Source organism: Eulemur rufifrons, chromosome 6 (genome assembly GCF_041146395.1).
Source record: "Eulemur rufifrons isolate Redbay chromosome 6, OSU_ERuf_1, whole genome shotgun sequence".
Classification (NCBI taxonomy): Eukaryota; Metazoa; Chordata; class Mammalia; order Primates; family Lemuridae; genus Eulemur; species Eulemur rufifrons.
Window position 1 is genome coordinate 6,950,896 of NC_090988.1, and position 20,764 is coordinate 6,971,659.

A 20,764-nucleotide genomic window follows, 5' to 3' on the forward strand; every position below is an offset into this window, starting at 1 on the left:
CGCTGAGAATGCAGTGAAAACCGGACTCAGTTCCTAAGCTGCGGAACTTGCATCTAGCGGCGGAGGCGTTCAGTCAAATGAGTACCCAGCTGCAGCGTCCTGAGAGATGTCTGCTAGATGTGTCATCGGTATGCCGGCATCCCAGAGGAAAAGGAGCATTCGCTCTGCAAAGAACGCCAGGGAGTTTCACAGGGGAGCTGTCGTGGAAGAAAAGTTCATCAGGTAGCCTTGGTCCATCCAGACGGAAGCATTAAGTCCTACAAAGTATGGTTATTGCCACCCCGTCTCCCACCAACGACGCCAGAGGGGCCCGTCACCCTGCGGTCATGCACACACCGGGATGTTGCAGGGGAGTCCTGCAAGGAGTAGCTCCATTGAGTATCTGGACTCCCTGGGTCCCTTTCAATTCTAAAACTCCTGGTTCATGTTTGTGAATATAATGTTGCCAGTAGTCCTCCCACCAAACGCTGGTGAAGTCCATGCTGCTATAACCCCTCCCCACCACGCGCTCTGCACCCACACTCTCCTCCACTCACCCCTATCCCCACTGGACTGTGAGGTCGGTGAACGGTTTTGCTTCGTGTCGAAACCGCAGCTTCCAGAACAGGGCTTGGCATGCAGTGAACGGCCTCGATGAGGAAGTAAAGAAGCAATGAAAAGGTGAACAAAACACCTGCGAGGTGTTCAAAGGATACAAGCAATAAAAACCATTGAGCTCTTTCATAACAGTAAGGCTTTTATACTATTCTCTCTCCATCGTCAAGGTGCCCAGTGGCTCCTCAGCAGCGTAAGTGAAAAGGAATGGGCAAGTTGGGTTCAGGTGTTTTGCTGGCTGGAGGGCAGGGAGGAACTTGGTTAATGAAATATACGAATACGGAATCCCTGGCCTGTGAGTGTCCTTTCAAGCAGCCCCCTGGTGTCGGGCAGCATTACACCTGAAACATTGCCTATCTTAGGAAAAAATTCCCACAAAGAAAATGGGAATGACTTCTCGTGTCTCCACCACAGGTGTAGAATTGTTGGCACTCTGCTCCTTCTTCCCTCCATCCTAGACGTGGTCCACACACCAGCGGCAGGCGTGTTATGTGGGAGCTTGTTGGAAATGAAGAGGCTCGGGCCTCACCCCAGATCTACTAGCACAGCCCACATTCTAACAAGACCGATGGGTGATTAGTACACACGTTACAGCCTGAGAGGTACCACCCTGCAGCACTGGTTCAAGGCCAGGTCTACACGTGCGGCCATCTGCATCTGGCTGGGCTGCTGTAGCGCTGTGGATTGGTCAGTGGCCTTGGCCTTGGTGTGGGTGGGCTAGGTGAGTGGGAACTCTGTTCATAGCCCATGAGGAGTTTTCTTCCTAGGTCCTTGCTCTGCCCCCATCTCTCTGGCAACTTATCGGCTCTGACACCTCTGGTAAAATGCTCCTCCTCATGTCAAATTAATTCTGTAAAACTGTTTTGCTAACATGGTTGAAGTTCAAAAGGCATTCCCAATGAGCTGCTTCATTAAAAGGGAAGAGCAATGCCTCCTCCTGGCCTCTTGGACAGGCATCCCAGCACGTTTCCAGCATCATTATGGAGCAAAAGGCAGAGTCCACAGCAGGCTGGAGAGTGTCGGGGTGGAGGAGGTGGACAGGACCTAGGAGATCATGTAAATTACTTCCTTCCACCTTACGGCAGGCACATGGAGGTGGAGGGGGTGGTGGTTACTGAATTTTATGAGGTCACACAGTGAGCTGGTGCAAGAGGTGAAACGTGAGCCCAGGTGTGGCTCTTACCACGCGTGGTCACCCCCAGCTGTGCCCTTCAGAGTTCACTGTCACTTTCTCTTCACCCCAGAGCAAGTGTAGCGTTCTCAGGCAGATATATATTTTTTGTTTTACCTTCTCTGTATTCATAAAGGGATTTTTAATTTATCTTAAAGGAGATCAGATTGGAGATCACAAGTTGAATCTACATATATGAAAAACAAATTGATCGCTAGAAATAATCTTAAATACCATCTACTCCAGCTGCTCATCAGAAATGTGGGCCCTCCCTGCAACATTCCCACACTGCAGATGTCTGGCTTTGCACACTTCCCGGGAAGGGTCAGCTCGTTAGATGACCCCACCATGAGTGCTAATGGATCATGCAGTCATTCTTTCCTTCTGTTGAGTTGAAACATGCCTCCCTTGACTTACATGAACACAAAATAAGTATCAGACACATATACAATTACATATCAAATATGCTTGCCAACAGCAAATGTCTTCGTTCAGAGGGATGCAGGGGCCAGGAGAGCAATACAGGCAGACACGTGTGTGGAAAACCGGGTGAGATGCGGTGGGAACTGTGGGTGGGCAGAAGGAATATTGGGTTGGGGATGAGCTTGGATGAGCAGGAGGGAGAACAAGCACGGTGCATTTGTAGAACTTAAGGATTCCCAGTGAAAAGGATTCGTGTGGCTCAGGACGTCTCTAAAATCTGTCATTTGTAACCCCCTTTATATTTCCTAAGCAGTGAAAGAACAGTATAGCATAACAAGTGTGTGAAGGTGGTGGTGGGGTGTCATCCTCCAATGAGACATTTCTAGTTTTACATCTTAAGTTTGGAGTGACAGCCAGGATTATTAAAATCCATGGGCAGGGAGCGCCCTCTTGTGCCTTACTGGAGCCAGTACAGCTTTGTAAAAGTCAGCATGACTGCCCTAAGCTGCAGGTAATGCATTATAGATTGTTAGACTGGAGGTGATTTCAAGGGTCATCTGACTGCTTTTCACCGGAAGGAAGAGGACCAGGCGCCTAGACAGGAGGGTCAGAGAGCAGGGGTAGCACCCAAGTCTCCAAATGTCCACATCATGTTGCCTTTTATTTTTATTATCTTATATCACTCCAGCACAGACTCTTTTCATTGCCACTGGTTTACGTGAGGACATGCTCACTCCTTCATTCCTTCCTTTGCTTCCTATTATCCCCATTCTCTGCTCTCATCTGCTCTGATCACCGCACACAGGCAGTGTGTCTGGTGTACCGCTGTGTTTGTATGTCTGCAGTACAGCAGACGTAAAATGTGTGTAGATGTTCAGCTATGGCACTTGAGCAAGTGATGCTGTGTTTGGTATCTCATTGGCCCCACGTTTTCCACTCAGCACCATGGTTACAGTCATCCATGCTGCTCTCGGTGCCTTGAGTTCACTGCTCACAGTCCCTGTATTGGGCTCTGTGCACCAACCCCCTTGCCTATGGACCCCGACTCTATGAGCACCTCGAACGTGTCTGGGTCCCCTTCCTTACAACACCACTGCAGCAGGCGTCCTCGCAGAGACCCGCTTTGGGACATGTGTAATGCTGGGAGGCTGAGATATACTTGGAAGTGAAATTCTAAGGTCGCAGGAATATAATTTAGTCAATCTGGGTGCTATTGGCTCTCTCTTCAGAACAGCTGCCTCTGTAAGGTTTCTTATATTTCCTGCATCCCCTGCAACACTTGACATTATCCAGCTTTCAATGTTTACCCAGTCAGTTCCGTGCACTGTGGTTTTATTCTACATTCTCATTCTTTTAGTTTGTGTGTATCTGATCACCAGTGAGCGGAGGATCTCTTCCCACGGCCCCCAGGCGTTTGAGTTTTATATTTAAATTGTCTGATTGTACCCTTTGCCTGTATTCCAATAGGAGTCTTTTATTTATTTATTTATTTTGTAGAAACAAGGTATTCATTCCTTGTGTGTTTTTATGCGTTGCAAATATCTTCTCCTAATGAGCTGACTGTTAAAACAATTCTATTTCCTTCATTGAATAGAAATCCTTAATTCTGTCATCCTCAGTCATCATTTTCCCTTGCACTTTTTGCTTTTGAAGTTATTTATAGAAATTCAAGAAATTCTTCCCCAGTCGTAGTTCACAAAGACATGCTCCGACATTTCCCTCTATTGATTTTATAATTTCACTTTTCACATTTCAGTCTTAAAATCGCACAAAATTCAGTTTGGCACGTGACATTAGGTAGGGAACTTGCTTTATTTTACTCTTGATTTCAGATTCCCTCTTTGACAAGGTATCACACGGAGCCCACAGGGAAAATGTGGCAGAACTGTGAAGCTTGAACCTGATTCCATGCGATCAGCTGCCGAGTCCTGGGAACAACCCCAGCACCATCTATCTGGTTGTTGGGGCAGGGATCTCTTCAAGGTACCCTGGGGCAATCTCAGCCCTCCTGGTATCCGGGAAGGGTAGAGTTTTTCACTAGCTCACAGAGTTGTGGACAAAGCTCAGAAGTTGACCTTGTCCGATTTCCTTAGTATCACCCTGGGGAACCGAGATTCGGACAGAGACTGGCTCTGGGTATACAGAAACCAGGGATTTTGTCTGTTGCAGGGGGCCAGCAAAATGAGTCCTGTGTGCTACCTCCTCCCCCACCTCCAGGCATCACCAGGGGTCACAAAGTGTTTGGCCGTGCTAGCTTTTAAATATCGTGCCACCAGAAGTCAATTGTAGTTGGTGTAAGAATTTGAAATCTATGTCATTTGGGCCTCCACCTGCTTGGTGGAAGAGACCTGGTGAAATGAGCATGTGGGAATGCAGAAGATTCCCAGTGAGAGCCAGGGGTTGGAGTCACCCTCTGCTCCGTCACCAGTCTGCTGACCAGCTTTGAGAGCTACTTGGCTTCTCTGAGCCTCAGCATCTTCATGATGACCACAGTGATGATGATGATGATGATGACGATGACGACAATGATGACGACGATGATGACTTGCATTCACACATGATTTTATGGTGGGCTATCTCATTTGAACCTTGTGACAGTGCTCTGAAGGGGTCTCTCTGTAGGCTGCTGCTTGCATTTGCATGACATTCAAAGCTATTTCTGGCCCCAAACTCTACAATTTTCTATAACGTCTCCTCCTGAGGCTTTAATTTTCCCACATGAATGGAACTCCACAGGCCAGGCATTCTCCTTTGCAGATAGAAGCGGGTGGTCTGAGTGAATCAATGCAGGAGGGAGGTTTACACAGCACAGAGAAGTGGAGAAATGCCAACAGTTCATCCCAGACAGTATCTGTTCCTCAATAAACCTGAGGAATTCAGATAGAAACATTTTTCGAATAAGGAAGGGGAAAATTATTTGGAAAAGTAAATATAGAATTGGACAGAAGTAGCCAATTTGTTTGCCAAAGATATATATGCATTGACTTGAAAGCATGTCTGTAAAAGATTAAGTAAATAAAGTATAAAATAATATATATTCTATCATCCTGTCTGTATTTTAAAAACAAGAAATATGCACAGATTTTACATATGTTTACACAAGCGAAGAATAACTTGTGGAAGAATACACAATCTATTTCTAAAATTCTAAAAGGTAATAATATTGTACAAAAGAGAGGCAGAGACTATGGATTTACATTAGATATTTTATATTCTTCAAATTATTTCAAAGAACATGTGTTAGGCTTACAGTTCAAATAACTGAAGAACAAGAAAAGGCTGCATGCTGGTTGGGATTTGGGTGGCAGGTTCGATTGCTGTAGGTTCTTCCTGGTTTCCACGCAGATTTACGAACTCGACAAGCCCAGGCTTTGATAGGGCCAAGCTCCCCTGGACCTGGGTCTCCTGCTATCTCTCGGTAGCTCCCTGAGGTCAGGAGGTGTCCTGGGATTGCCCAAAAGAATTTCCTCCTCTTGATGAAGTAGTCAGAATCCCTGGAGCAGATGGATTGTGCTTCATCTTGGCCAAGACTTTATGGGCCTGAGGTGTGAGAGACGTTACTGCCAATAAAACAGGCCGTGTGCACACAGGGGGTGTCCAGCTTCAGAGCAGAACCCCCTGCAGCGGAGAAGCAGCAAGCCCAGGCCTTCCAGGCAGCACCAGAACCCCGGTGTGGCACTGTCCCACACCTGCAGTGGCCCCCGCCTTTGGGAATGGCATCCTTTCTTTAGAGAGGCGCCAAAAGAATCGAGCGATTTGCCTGCTATGGGACCTCGCCCGAGGGAGAGGCTGTGTTGAGGAGAAGCCTCTGAGACCTAGTGAACCTTGTCTCAGTTTTGTTTCAGGAGAAATGTGGCTTCTGTCTGACCTAGTAATGAAAGGCTGGTGAGCACACAGCAGATTGCCAAACCAATCCTGACAATGTCATAGAAATATTGATCCCGCAGTCACCTCTGATATCTGTCAGTGTCAATGTTTTGCACTCTTGCAGCTACTATAAGAAAGAGAGGGAGGTGGGGGGGAGTGCTGCCTCTACTGTTTGGTCTGTGACAAAATGCAGCCGAGGTGGACAGGGAGGGGTGGGGGCACCTGAGAAGTTGGCGTCTGTTCACTCCGCTTCTCCCGCTCTGCTCGCTCCTCGCCTGACCTGGAGGATTTGCCCCAGGTACCATTTCTGTATGAGCTGAGGATGTCTGTGACGAAGTCTGTTGGTGGATGTACAGGGATGGGGCGTGATTCTGTGCATGGTCATTGAACTCTGTGCCTCACTAGCGACAATTTATGAAATGAGGCTGAAAGATGTGGCTTCTGACAGCTCTGTTTCCACCGGTACCAGCATTTAAAGGGCTTAAGAGTACAATCCCCCAAGGGGATTGGATAATGATGCTTGATCATGGAGAGGACCACATTTGATGTTACTCATCATATCTTTTCAAGAGTAAATAAACAAATTAGGTGGACAACAGCAAGAATATCCCACCGCTCAGTCTGTGAACCAAATCTTCATTAGGGACCCTGGGGGCAAGAGTGCTGACCAGCCAGTGGGGATTCTTTCCTCCCTAGGCCTCCGCTTCTTTCCTCCTGATGGCTGAACCAAAGGGCCTCTAAAGTCTGGCCTTGAAGTTTGCATATGCTCTCGCTCAGGCTAAGAGTTTACTCTTTCTTCTCTCTAAAGGGAGCTAGAACACAGAGATATATTGTAATTAATTCATTCTAGAAATACACTTACATAGAGTTACGAAATCCCTGAGCCTCCTGGCAGCCAAAGTAAAGATAAAGGCCACTGTCATGCTAGAGCCAGACAAAATCTCTGAATCAGAAAGGACTTTAGAGGTCTTCTAGTCTAGCTCATGGATGGTGCACAAACCCCAGATAGAACATCTGAAGCCAGATGTCAGGGAAGAAAAGTAGCTCTTTTACTTGGTGGTCTTAGAAAAGCAAAAGGTTATCATTTGAAGTGAGCCCTAGAAAGATATAGATGTTTCAAGTAGATTTGCATATTGAGAGAAAGAAATGTGGGTTGACTTATTCTGTATGGCCCCAAGGGCTCTCTAAAGATTGAACAAGTTATCTCGGCAAATAATGAATGAGATTCCCATTACTGGAGTCGTTCATGTAGAGAACGGATGGCATGGGTTGGAGGATGAATTAATATTTAAGAATATATGTTCTGGAATAAGTCAAACTGGTTTTCAATCCTGGCTGTGCTACGTCTGCCACCTTGCGCCAATATTCTAAGCCTGCTTCTTACTCACAAAACAAGTGTGACAATTCATTGCTCCTCCTGTAAGGGGTCTTGTGAGTTTTCCATGAGATAACATATATAAAGTCCATAGCAGTGTGCCTGGGTCAATAAATAGTAACTTTTTATTGCAATTGCTTATAATTGCTTGGCAAAAGCATTGTTGAAGGTCAGGATGCCAGGACCGGCAGATATTTCACATCCCTGGTGACGCAGTGACTCTACATTCACTAGCTATTACTGAGAGCCTGTCACGTGGCAGGCACAGATCTGCACGCTGAGAACTCAAGGCTGGTGAGACTGGCGTGGTTCTCACCCTCGAGGAGCCTGGGGTCTAGAGTCTGTGGGGGTCGTGTAAATGGCAGGACATGGACTGACTTCAGTTTGGGAGCAAGTAACTTGAGTGGTGCTGAAAAAGACCCCCATCTCTCTCTCCTGGGAGGCCCTGGGTTTCCATTGCTGGAGTCCAGCTAGGAAGGCTGCTTGGCTCTGCTCCTCTCGGGTCCCAGTGGTCTTTGGAAATCCATCATCTCCTGCACCTGTGTGCCCCTACGCACACCCTCCTTGTCCTCCTCTCAGTCCAGCCAGTGCTGTGGTGGCGAGCTTCTTGCAGAGCAAACCCAGAGCGCCTCACCTGGGCTGCACCGTGCTTTTCTGCCCCTGGGCTTGGCTGGTGCCTGCAGGAAACTTTGGAGCACTCACACATCACCCTGAGCCTGAGACGGTTAACAAGCCATGCCACGCGGAGGAAGCAGAGGTGGAGGATGTGTTCTTCTCTCTCCGTCCTTCAGGTGGGAATTCTGAGCTGCATCTACAGGGTTCCTGAGAAGGACTGTGCAGGACTGAGCCTCACCTGAACCTCAGTTTCAATGTGGTGACTAACTCAAGCTCTCTGTTTGTGTTGGCTTTTCCTTCTTCCAGGTTTCACACTTCTTCCCTGTTTCCTACACCTGCCACCTAGAGTTGCTTCCAAAAAGAATCTGTCTTAAATATAGCATATTCTTACCTATAAGTGGGAGCTAACTAAGCATGACCATGGAGTGTGGAGTGCTAGGCACTGGAAACTCAGAAGGGCGTAGTGTGTGGGTGGATGGTGAGAAATAACTAAATGGATACAACGTATGTTACTCTAGTGATTAATACACTAAAAGCCCAGACTTCACCACCATGCAACATAGCCATGTAACAAAACTTCACTTGTTCTGCTTAATTTATCCAAATAAAAGAATAAAAACAAAACCAAAACTAATCTGTCTGCACACCAACCTTTGTCTCAGGCTCTGCCCTCCTGGCCGAGATGTACCACGTGAGTAAATCCTGTGTCATAGCTCTCAGTCAACACTAAACCTCTGTCACTCACACTTTGCTACTTAGAACTCCTGTGTTTTTGAGGGAATGATTTGCCAGCAGTGCAGAAGTCCCAAGCCCATGGGGACACCTGTCCCTGATTACTTCAGTGCACACTGCTCTGAACCCTGCGCAGACCAGCACAGCACTAACAGACAATTCAGTCCCATTAGCACTTAATGCTTCTCTAATAGCGAGTTCTAATTCTCTAATTGGTAACAATAGAATAGTTCCAAAATACATTTTATACTTTATAGACTAATTTCACATCTGATCATCAAGCAGTCCCTAGATATACGTAGTTTGAGAATGTGTTTTTCCTTTAGGTAATAGCCCACAGGTGTAAGTCAGTGATCCATTCACTTTGGTAAGGTTAACCACAGCTAGCTTTTCTTTTTCTACTTCTAATCGCTTGTGCTCCTCCCTAAAACTTACAGGAGGAACATGCTGCCGTTGCCTTTGAGTTATTGTAAATGCTCAGTCTCTCGTGTATTTCCTTAAATACAATGTTCTCTAATAGCATTCTGAGTGATTGTCACAGTAGGGTTTTTAAAGGAAAAAATTGAGATATAGGTCCCATAGCATAAAATTCACCATTTTGAAGTGTACAATTTATGGTTTTTAGCATAGTTGCAAGGTTGTGCACCCATCACCACTATTTAATTCTAGAATAGTTTCATCACCATTAAAGAAACGAGTACTTATTAGCCATCTCTCCCCATCTCACCCTCCAGCAGATGTTTTTTACTTTCATTTTGCCCAGCCCAGTCTGAGAACCATGAACAAGTGCACGATGCTCTTGTAGGACAATGGTGTGGGGCTGTCCTGGCCGCCCGGTCCTGACCTGACTGCTTACACACTCCGTGACTTTGGGCAAGCATTTTATCCTTTCTGAGCCCAATTCACACTTCTAAAATGCCAGGACTGGACTATACCAGGAAGACTTACTCCTGGATTTGTTGGATTTTAGGAATGGAAGGTGTGTACTCAAGGCCCATGAGTGCTCTGGCCTCAAAATTTTGAATGAATGTTTGTAGCTGCATTTTTCTGGAGAAGAGTCCAAATACTTAGCAAAACTATCAAAGAGTCTAAAACTCTTTTCATCACTTTACAAATGAAGAACTAATGGGGCTAGACAATAAAGCACTCGTTCCACCTCTGACATCTCACTATCATGTACATTTTGCGTGTGAGGAAACAGTTTCCAGGCGTGACCTGCCCACGGCACACAGCAGGTAGCACCAGCACACAAGCGCCTGTCTGACTCCCAGGCCAGAGGCTTTTCTTTAAGCCCCTGCTACTCCTTTGATGGGATTTGTGCTTTGGAATCAGAAAAATCTTCAAGTCTCATTTCATACATCTAAATGTGCAACTATTAATAATAACACTTCTTAGGGACAATATGAGGATTTTAAAAGGGGGCCTCAGACACAGTAAACACTCAATAAATTATACTTTTATCATCGCTCCACTGTGAGAAAGGATCTTGTCTATGTGTTTTTACACAATAACCCCCCACCCCTCCACACAAATATAACAAAAGCCAAATAAAGGTTTTATATATATATATATACCTGAAGAATCATATACACACACACAGATGTCTGAGTTTTCCATCGGTTTCCTTGAAGCACAGTAAAACCTTCAGTTGTCTTCTTCCATCTACTGTGCTTGGATGGGGAGAAGCCATCACCTTTGATGAGATGCCTGTCTTACCCAGCACCTGGCATACATCAACCTAGAATATGATATTTTTACAGATGAAACATATCTGGGCTATATTTTAAAACATCCCCCTCCTTTGGCCCCTTGGGAATGTAACCCACAGGAAGATCACTTTTCTCTCTCCTTAGCTCCCTTTGCAAGTGAACATTCATATTCATCTCAGTGGGTGGGAAGAGCCCTGGTGTGCTGGGAAAGGATGTGTCCTGTGTCTGGCTGCCCTAAGTTTGCAGAAACATATCTGAGATTAGGGTCTGACCTCTCCTGCCGACCCCATGATCCTGACAGAGTCTGGGGAACTGACATCAGTCAACCCTCAGCCTCTGCTCCCTTGGCATTACCCCTGCTGTAATTTTTATTCTTGTACTTTCAGCTGTATGCCCGGACCACCCAGCCAGCATGAGCCCAGGCAATGGGAACTAATTATAATATTAGCTTAGACACAACATAATTATAAAGGAAACTACTGATAAACAACACAGATTTATGCATTCCAAAAATCAACTCAGTATTACTTTCAGGTGTACCCTCTTTAGGAATTAACCACACCTTTATGTCTCTCCGTAGTGTTGTACTATCTGAAAGTGGAGAGTGATGTGCGGGCAGGGTTCTGGTCACCCACGTCCCCAGGTGGAGACCAGCATCCACTTTCTCTGCAGAGAAGCTGGGTAGAGATTGTGGAATCCTGAACCGAAATGGACCAGCAGGGGAGAATTTAGCAACCAGCAGAAGGGCCAAGAGGGTTCCAGGAGCTTTAGACAGAACAGGGACAGGCAGTGAAGCACAGAAAATTGACATTGGAAGTTGCCTGTTTGAAAGACACGACAGGCTTTGCTTGCTGCTGAGCTAATTATTATGCAAATTTATGCTAATAAACTCTGCCTTGAATGTTGTTGAGAAGCTGCCTTTCCCCGTTAACATAGCTGTAATGAGAGGTAAATTTGTAATGCAGATGCCCGAGGTAATATATCCTAAATCACTTTATGGTATAACGGGCTCTCTCTCACCCCACCCGACACAAATGTCAATTTAAATTAGTTTTTGCTTTGCATATTTATTGAAGCTTTATTTATTGTTAATATGTACTAAGGACACCAGCTAAACAGCCCCCACTACTTGTTAGAAGTGGAATTTAGCAGGGAGCTGGGGATTGGCATTTGTTCATCAGGGGATGGTAGAATTTTTTTCTTCTCCCAACTAGAAACACAGTATCAGCTTGGATGGTGCCAGAATTGCTCCCGTCTCCCTCCTCCTCTGAGCTTGCTATCAAATTAGGCTCTGCAATGAAAGAGCAATTCCATCATGATAATTATTATACGGCGTTTCTAAGAGTTAATGGTCTTTGTCACCTCTGCCTTTGTGTTTGTGATACCACCCAGACTTGCACAAGCAAGCTCCCACCCAGGAAATGCGAGTGCCGGTGAAGCAGTGCCGTTTGTCCCCTTCAGAACACACACGCTCTCACACACACGCACACACACGCGCACACACACACGCACACACACACACACACTCCTGTATGCATGGGAGGGCTCACACACACAGCTCAGATTCAAGTCCCACCTTCCGCGTGTGCACGCTCGCTCACGTGTGTAGTCACGGGCACACCTTTCTTGTAGTCTCAGCCACATCCTCTCCTGGTGTCTTCACTCAGGCTCAGACACACACGAATTGCCACTCGCCCCTGCACCCCAGCTATGGTCTCGTGCATGTGACTGCAACTCCCCTGTGAACAGGAGGGAATGGCACAGGTACCCGGAAAAGTTCCTCCTCGTAATTCTAATTCTGATATGAACCTTCCCCCACTGGGTGAGGGAGACAGCACTAAGTCATGAGTATTTTGTTTCTAGTTTGGATTCTGTCACTTTTAAAAACGTAAAGTGCCTACTATGTGTCAGGCATAGAGTTAAGCACTTCAGTTGCATGGTTTCATTTCCCCTTGTAAATAAATAGCTTTCAGGGTGGGTATCATTATCCTCATTTTGGAAATGGGAAGACTGAGGCTTTGTGGGCCTAGATAACTTGCCCAAGGTTGACCCACTTATGACATATGGCAAGTAAAATTAAAATATGTATTTTTCAGGCCCCAACACTCATTCACTTTTCACTGCACCATTTTTTCTCCTAGCTAATGTCTCAGTCAACCCGAGTTTGAGTTTCTTCTATAATTTAAGATGTTAGATTTGGTGATCTCAAAAGTGCTTTGATCCTTCTAGCTCCAAGTAATGATATTCTATGATAATGTAAATAACTCTTCCCTGATTCTGTTTGTCTCTTTTCATCTCTCGTTGTGAACTAAACTTAAGCTAGTTACTTGCTTAAAGCTTCTGGACTCATGCCACCAACCTCTTAAGTCTGTGTAGGTGCCTCCTAGGGCACCTTGACCCTCAGTGGCTTTGTCTGACGCCAGCAGGGAAAAAAATGAGTCTATAAAGAATCCGTGCTAACCTAACATAGCAAGATGTCAACCAGATGTGCTAATTCATACATGCGTATATTCAGGGAATGCCAAAATGCCTATCTGCTAAAAAATATCTCCAGCATTTACATGTCGGGCACCTAGATTTTTTTCTCATTAGCATAACTCCTTTTAATCAGTTACCCAGGCAGGCCCTCCTAAGAACAGGTAAATTCACATGACATGGGGCAGCATACCAACATTTGAGCCAGGTAATTCACTAGCATGTGGTCAGCACACACCAGAACCTAGATAGGAGCACTGAGAGAACAGAGAGCATGAATTGTGATGAGAGAATGTGCTGGACAAAGTGGCAGCATCGTCACTGCTCAGAAGACAGCCTGAGAGCTGGTCTTCCTCTTCACCATTTGGTCACAGAACAAGACTTATGCTGGTGTAAATCTCCTGTATGTAAATGCAAATATAACTAAGGAGGATTTTTTTTTCTGACATATTAAGGGGAAAAAAGTAGAGTTTAAGGACTTCTTTTTCTCCCCATACCCACTTCTACCCTGCCCCAATTCTGAGCTCTGTTCCTAATGAACCAGAATGCCTGGGGCTCGACTTCAGAAGCTCAGTATTTTTACGTCAGGAGCTGAGCTAGGTTATAATGCTGAGTCTGGAATAAAAACACATTCTGTCCTTATCAATCTTTGGTACTTTACTATAAATAAGTTTATCAAATCAACTTTGGTTGTGACAATGTCCTGAGATACGGCCTAAGAAAAAACATATTATTTTATGCTTAGAAATAAGTTTATCAGATCAACTTTGGTTGTGACAATGTCCTGAGATACGGCCTAAGAAAAAACATATTATTTTATGCTTAGAAAAGAAAAGCATTGTTGTTATTAAAAAAGAAACACAAAAATGCTGAAAATATAGAAAAGAGAAGAACAATCATCTAGAACTGCACCCTCAAAGATAACCTTCCTTCAAATCTCTAATATACCACCAGGCAGAGTTGATAGAACTTCGCACAAATACATCATGAGCATTTTCCCAAGGGTGATCCCATTTTTCAAGGACGGTTCACCATGGGAACAGGAAGACCAGGGTATGAGCCACATTGGCAATCAGGAATGACCTCGATAATCCCTGGGAGAAAAGGTGTCAGGACAGTGAACGAGGCAATGGGAGGCTATGACACTGACTTCATCCACGTGGCCACTTTGCCAAGGTGCACTTTGGGCCTAGGGAAGTGTTTTACACAATTGACTCAAATAGCCTGATCTCCCTGGATCTTAGTTTACACGCTCATAAGGTAAGAAAGCCAGGCTAGTATCTCGCGTAAGGTTCCCTTCAGGCTATGGGTTTGCTCCCCTGGAAGGAGGATTTAGCCTGATGTAATGAAAACATTGCAGGAATGTCACCCTGAGTTTGGCCCCTTGAGCTAACAAGGAACCTGGATGGAGTCTCAGGCCCTCTCTGCGCTTCGGGAACCTCTCCTAGAAGAGCAGAGGGTGGAGCTAGACTGGCGCTGTTTGAAAGCTGCTTTCAGCACTGTTACACTGTTAGACTGTTATTCTGAGCATTCAAAGAACATTTCTGCTGTTTGGGAAGTGGCTGGGGTTTAAAGCCCCAGTTTTTTAACTGGTATAGGATTGGTTTCCTCTCCAGGGGGAATGGTCATCGGCTCTAGCAGATGTGGGATGAGCTGGGGTCCTCGCCTCACTCACCCTGGCCGCAGTCCCCTCCCAGCGGGCAGAGCTGGCCGGATGGTCTGAAAAGGCAGGTCTTCTCCAGCACTCGCAGGACGCCAGCTGCTGTGTCCACTGTGGTTCTCCCGACCAGAGAGGGTGGTGTTTCTCACGTCAGGAGGTGAGACCTCTTCCCTCGCTGCGTGCACTCTTGGGAGAGCGCAGACAGTCGCAGGAAAGAGGCAGGGAACGAGGAACAATGCGCAGTAGTGTGGATTCAGCCTGAGTGTGACTGCCAGGGGACGGTGGGAAGGCCGCATCCAAGGTTGGAAGGGATGGGTGCAGGCAGGAGAGGAGGGTGCTCTAGGCAGGCCGGTGGGCAGCCTGTACGCTCCAGTGGCAGCGGGGGCTCGGCCTGCTCGTGGCTCTGTGCGTACTCTGCCCTAAATGACCCAGACAATGTCTCAGCTTTAACTCTGGAATCCTGCAAATCTCATCCTTGTGAATCTACTTGAGGCACCCTGTCCGCACGGAGGAGACAGCCCACAGGCTCCCAGAGGCTGGCTGAAGGCGCTTTAGGTCCCAGTTACCTGCCTGGGGAGACTGCAGACAAGTGAGAGACTATCCCAGCCCACAGGGCCCTGTGGTGAGGTTTATCACAGGCGCTCACTAGAGCCAATTTGGTCACTGTACTGAGAGAAATAAATGACACCGTATCTACATAGCGGAACTAACATCTAAGCCACAGCTTGTTCTCAGCCACTGTGCACACTCTGGGGCACATTTGGCTGGGGACAGTGCCTTGGAGACGACCCATCTCAGAAGGACGCCGGGCTGGATAACAGGGCCCTCTCCCCTAGGCCCACAGGTGGAGTGTGCATCTGTAGCTCCGTGGCAATGTCACCCGCACCCCTTTGCAAGCCACTGCTCCCTGCAACCTTGTAAACTTGGTGGGCATTTGCATACACGGTTTAGAAGTGCAGTTCCCAGGGTTTGTCCCACACCGGAGGCCCCAGTGAAGCTGCCTGGCCCAGCTCCCCACCGAGGTGGTTTGCCCACGGCTCCGACCCTGCTCCGCACCCTCCCCTGGGACTTCACACCCGCTCAGGTCCAGCTTTAACAAGCGCCCTGGTTTTCCAAGCACCAGATGGAACCATTTCCTCTGCACACTGCTCCCCTCCAGGTGAGGCCACCAAGTATGCCAGTCATAGTCAGGGTCACCATGGCTTCAATGCCCCCAACGACCCCTGACAATTCCCCTCCCCCTCCTGGTTTTATTTTTCTCCTTGTCTTATGACAATCAAGCATAGTCTATACTTTATATGTATACCTTGTGTGTTGGTCGTCCACCTGGTGGACACCATGTAAGCTTTGCAGCAGAGATTGTTGTCTGTTGTGGTCAGTGTTGTATCATTAACACATAGACGGCTTCCAGTTCATGTTTTTCAAGTAAACGAACAAATCTTTCTCGTTAATGCATTCCGACGGCCTGCTCCATGCCAGCAGTGTGGCTACAGAGGCAAGTGAGATTTCAGCTCCGCGGGTCTCTAATCCAGGAGCTCATCTAAATGCTCTCCCCCGTATGTCCCACCCGGGAAATGCCATTCGTCTATTCTTCATACAGGGCCAGCTCTGGGCTAGTCCACCCCAGGAAAAGGACTTCAGGAAGTGCACCCCTAGCACACAGCGCATTTCCCCTCCCCCCCCCCATGGGCAGGAGCAACTAAAGAAAGGTGGCCTGCGCTTCGCTGCGCGTGACTTCCGCGAGACAGCACCTGCGGGATCCAGCCCGTGCCCTGTTTGCGTCTCTGCTCTTTCCTGCTGCGGCAGGTCAACTCCGATACAGCTACACCGGAAGGGCGCTCTGTCCACCGGACGTGGGGAGCCCACCCACAAGTTGTCCGGCTAACAGGTGCCGTCTGTCTTCCGGAATGTTCTTTGAAGATGTCTCCACTGGGCCTCAGCCGGCAGCCTGGCACGTTGGACGTGCAGTACTGGAGACTGCCCACCGAAGGGAGACAAAGCTCCAGGAAGGAGCAAAGAGACCGGGCCCAGGCCGTGCATCATCCCTTCAGCCTGCAGCCCTCTCTCACTCGCCCTCAGCCCGCCCTGGTGGCCACACGCAGACGGTGGGGGCACAGCGGTAGGGTGGTGGCCCTGGTCCCCAACAGTGCTGTCTCTCTACCCCTCGCTCCCTCTCCTTTGGCTTAGGGCCACCTCCTTTCTCTGCGGCAGCCCCCTCCCCTACAACAGGCCCCGGTACAAGGGGCTTGAGGAACCAGTTTTTTCAAAGAAGAGTTTAAAGCAATGTCTTCCAGCCCTGTCTACGACTGACACATTCAAGTGATCAAACCCTGCTCGTGGTTAGCCGGTTTGACAAAAACATCCAGGAAATTTTTCTCAATTCGGGAACTGCTTTGAAGATCCATCTTGTATTAATGATCACAAAGTGCTCTGTAAATGACCTTTTTTAAGCATGAGACTGAAAAGAAAAACCTCACAGCAGATAAATAGGACCCAGAGTCATCATTCAAATCCTATAAAATGAGCACTAATGCCGACAGGCTTCGCAGTCTGGGGTGCAGGCACGTCGCTGGAAATCTTGCAGGGCCCACGGAATACGGCTCCAAAAGACCTTTTGTAAGAACACGATGCAGCTTTTCTCCCTTTTACACCATGAAAAGCTGTCTAGTGTGTTGGGTTTAACAAAGGGAACGTGAGGATTGGGAAAGGAGTTGCTGGAGGGCAGCCTGGGCCCAGAGGGACCAACCACCTGGGTACTTCTCTCTCTGTGACACAAACCATCTGTCCCAGCCCAGAGTCATCGATATTCTGAATAACTCTTATAGGCTAGAGCAGCCAGAAAGAGGCGGGAAGGAACACAATGGGGACAGGAACTGGCCTCACCCACTGAGATGGCTGGTCTCTGCCTGACAGAGCCCACAGCACATGCCGAGTGACGCCGAGAACAAGACAGGAAGACTCTGTGACCCCTGAAGACCCGGGCGGGCCCTCTGCCTCCAGGTACAAGGAGGGTGTGATTGTCTCTGCAGACAGCGAGGGCCTGCAGGAACGTCCAGGATGGGTCCCCAACACCCCAGCCGCATGCTGGCTGCATATGGTGGTTATCAGAGCGTGACAGAAATCCATCCACGGAGAGGCTGGTGAGCACAGCCGACCCAGGCAGCATCTCGGGTGCGGGGACAGTGGTGGGTACAGGGTCAGAACTGGGATCCATGATGTGCTTGCTGCCGCAGCCCCAACCCCGACTGGAGCAGCAGATGAAGGCTGAGCTAGCTGCAAGGGCGAGGTGGTGCCGTCTCTGGAATGCTGCTTATTCAGTTCTGGCTTAGTGACGTGTTATGTCTGTACGTGGGGGTCAGTAGACCCCATCTATGAGGAGAGAAGGGACGGAGAGCTAAGGAGCAGGCCGGGTGTGACGTTCTTGGCCAAGAGCTTTACTCAAATCCTTGGCATCAAACTGGAAGCTAGCATTTTACAAGCAAGAGGGACTCTGAGCCCCCGTTTTGTTAGGTCCTATCATTTGCAAATTAACATATTCTGGAAATCTTCTCAGTCCTGTTTGTAAATATTGGTGGTGCCAGTCAAGTTCTAGGAGAAAGGGGGCGAGCAGACATTCATATTGACTTCACTACATGCAGCTAGTAAGGATCGTGAGATTTAAGAAGGTTCAGCAGGTAATGAACGACTTCCTCTCACTCGGGGTTTGACCAGTCGGGAAGAACCAAGGGCAGGCAGTTGGGGTGAGAAGTTTAGAAGCACATTAGGCGCCCGGTCTGGTGTTAGGGGCAGAACCTGGTGTTAGGGGTGGGGTCTGATATTAGGGGCAGGGCCTGGTGTCAGGAGTGGGGTCTGGTGTTAAGGTGGGGTTTGGTGTTAGGGGCAGGGCCTGGTGTTAGGAGTGGGGTCTGGTGTTAAGGTGGGGTTTGATGTTAGGGGCAGGGCCTGGTGTTAGGGGTGGGGTCTGGTGTTAGGGGCAGGGCCTGGTGTTAGGGGTGGGGTCTGATATTAGGGGCAGGGCCTGGTGTTAGGGGTGGGGTCTGGTGTTAGGGGCAGGGCCTGGTGTAAGGGTTGGGATCTGGTGTTAGGGGCAGGGCCTGGTGTTAGAGGCGGGGTCTGGTGTTAGGGGTAGGGTCTGGTGTTAGGGGTGGGGCCTGTGTTAGGGGCGGGGCCTAGTGTTAGGGGCAGGGTCTGATGTTAGGGTGGGGTCTGGTTCAGGAGGCTTCCGTGCATCCTGCCCTGACAGTGTGGATTCTTAGCGGAGACTTGGGGCTTAGAGCATTATTGAGATTAGCACAACATACGTCCTTGAAATGACACTGAACATAACCAGGCTACAGGTCCCACTCTGAAAGGAGTCTTTACACCCATTTCTAAGAAATTTATTCTGAAACCATTATTTGTGTCCCTTCTAGCAGCTAAACAAGACCTAATGCCCTCCTTTTGCTGGGCTTCCTCAAAAGTTTTAGTGAAATTCTGAAATTTTCCAGTGCCTGCCCCTGCCTAGATGTTTCTTTCTTGTACCATTTAGGAATGTGCTTAAGTGTGCTTGCATAGAAAAAAGGAAAGAAGTGACATCGAGGGCCCTGTCTAATTTCACTTGCGGAAAAGTTTTTCCCAGAAGAGGTGAGAAGATCCCTTTTGCATAGCACATTAAAATAATTTATGGAGAACTTCTCCCTTCCTGCTAAGGAGGTGGTCAAGATGAGAGGATAAATCTTTAAAAGAATAATGTTTTCAGAATCAGGTTGCTTGCCCTCAGATCCTTTGATGTATGAGTGTAATAGTAGGTAGGACACATAGTGAAATATACATGAGATCTCCTCAGAAGAGAATAGCAGAGTGGAGGAAATATTAGTGTTTACATCAAAACTCAATTGGAACACTCATTTCCCGATGATAGTTTATTATGTTGAATGCAATTTAGTTCCACAAGGATATTTCCTTTTGGTCTCCAGGACTCTCCCGTCCCTACCCACCCCCTAATCCCCAGTTCCCACTTCCCTTCTTCCCTTGTATCTAGACATAAGGAAGCAAAACACACCCACAGTGTGATCAGCTCCTCTCTGTGGCTGCAGGTTTTGCAGAATATAAAGGAAAAGAAAAGAAGGAAGTAGAACCCTTGGACACTGCCAAAGTCCCCTAGCTTTTTAGAGACTTAATCAGTTTTAAACAGAGAAGAAATTAACACAAAGAGGACCATTTCCTTGTATAAAATCAGACAAAGAGACGAGCCCCAAGTAAAACTATCAAAACTAGCTTCCTCGTCCCTTTCCTCAGCCTGCATCCTTCCTACACACACTGTTAGGGAATTGAGCCACAGCAAAGGGTACGGGTGGCAAAACCAACCTTGCTGAGGAAAGTCGACTTGGCAACAGCAGCTCCTGCAGCCCCTGCAGGCGGCGGTACCGTGGGCTGACACAAATCTGGCCAGGAGGATTGGGCATGTCCGCTGTCTCTGCAAGCAGCCAGTTGCTCAGTCAGTAGCGTTTGGCTAGACACACTGAGTGCAGCATTCCCAGGCTCCACACAGGTTTGCTCTTAGATTGCTCTAAGGCTTTAACGGCATCCTCAGGAGAACTTAGAGTCTTGAGTGAGGCGCCTTTCTCCCCAGCAAGACGCCTGTTTTGCTGACAGGGCAGGTCCCATCATGCTGCACCACAGGATGGCTGCAGCCACCATGGCATGGTGGAACTGGGGGAGCTAAAGTGTGGTGGCTGCCTCCTCCCCTCCACACCTGGCTTGTACCTAGCATCTCCCTCTGTCCTTAGGGGTGGCTGTGCCCGAGCATGGGACTGACGGGTCTGATCTCAAACCTGCACACAGGCGCTAAGGTGTATTTTAAGAGTGGAGAACTACCATTCTATATGTAGGAGCATGTGGCCACCGTCATACGTCAGAACCTCACATTTCCAGACTTTCTGATGATGCCATGATTGTGGTAATGAAGGAGAGGGGAGATGACTCCCTTCTAACAGCTTTTGCGGTCTCTCTTTACTCAGGTAGTAAGTATTCTCCCTTCTGCTTAGTAGCTTGGAAGCTGTGAAATGGAGAGGGGAGGGGAGGGGGCGTACAACATAAGATTTGCAGTGACCTCAAATAACCTCAAAAATCATTTATTCTAATTCCATTTTTTGAAGTTTAGC

The 20,764-nt window shown here is 47.8% G+C and overlaps 1 protein-coding gene across 1 annotated transcript in view; it reads left to right on the top strand.

Moving 5' to 3' along the window:
- The window catches only part of LOC138383672 (opioid-binding protein/cell adhesion molecule), a 1,040,866-nt gene that overhangs the window by 413,475 nt on the left and 606,627 nt on the right, over positions 1-20,764 (top strand). The window lies entirely within an intron of this gene.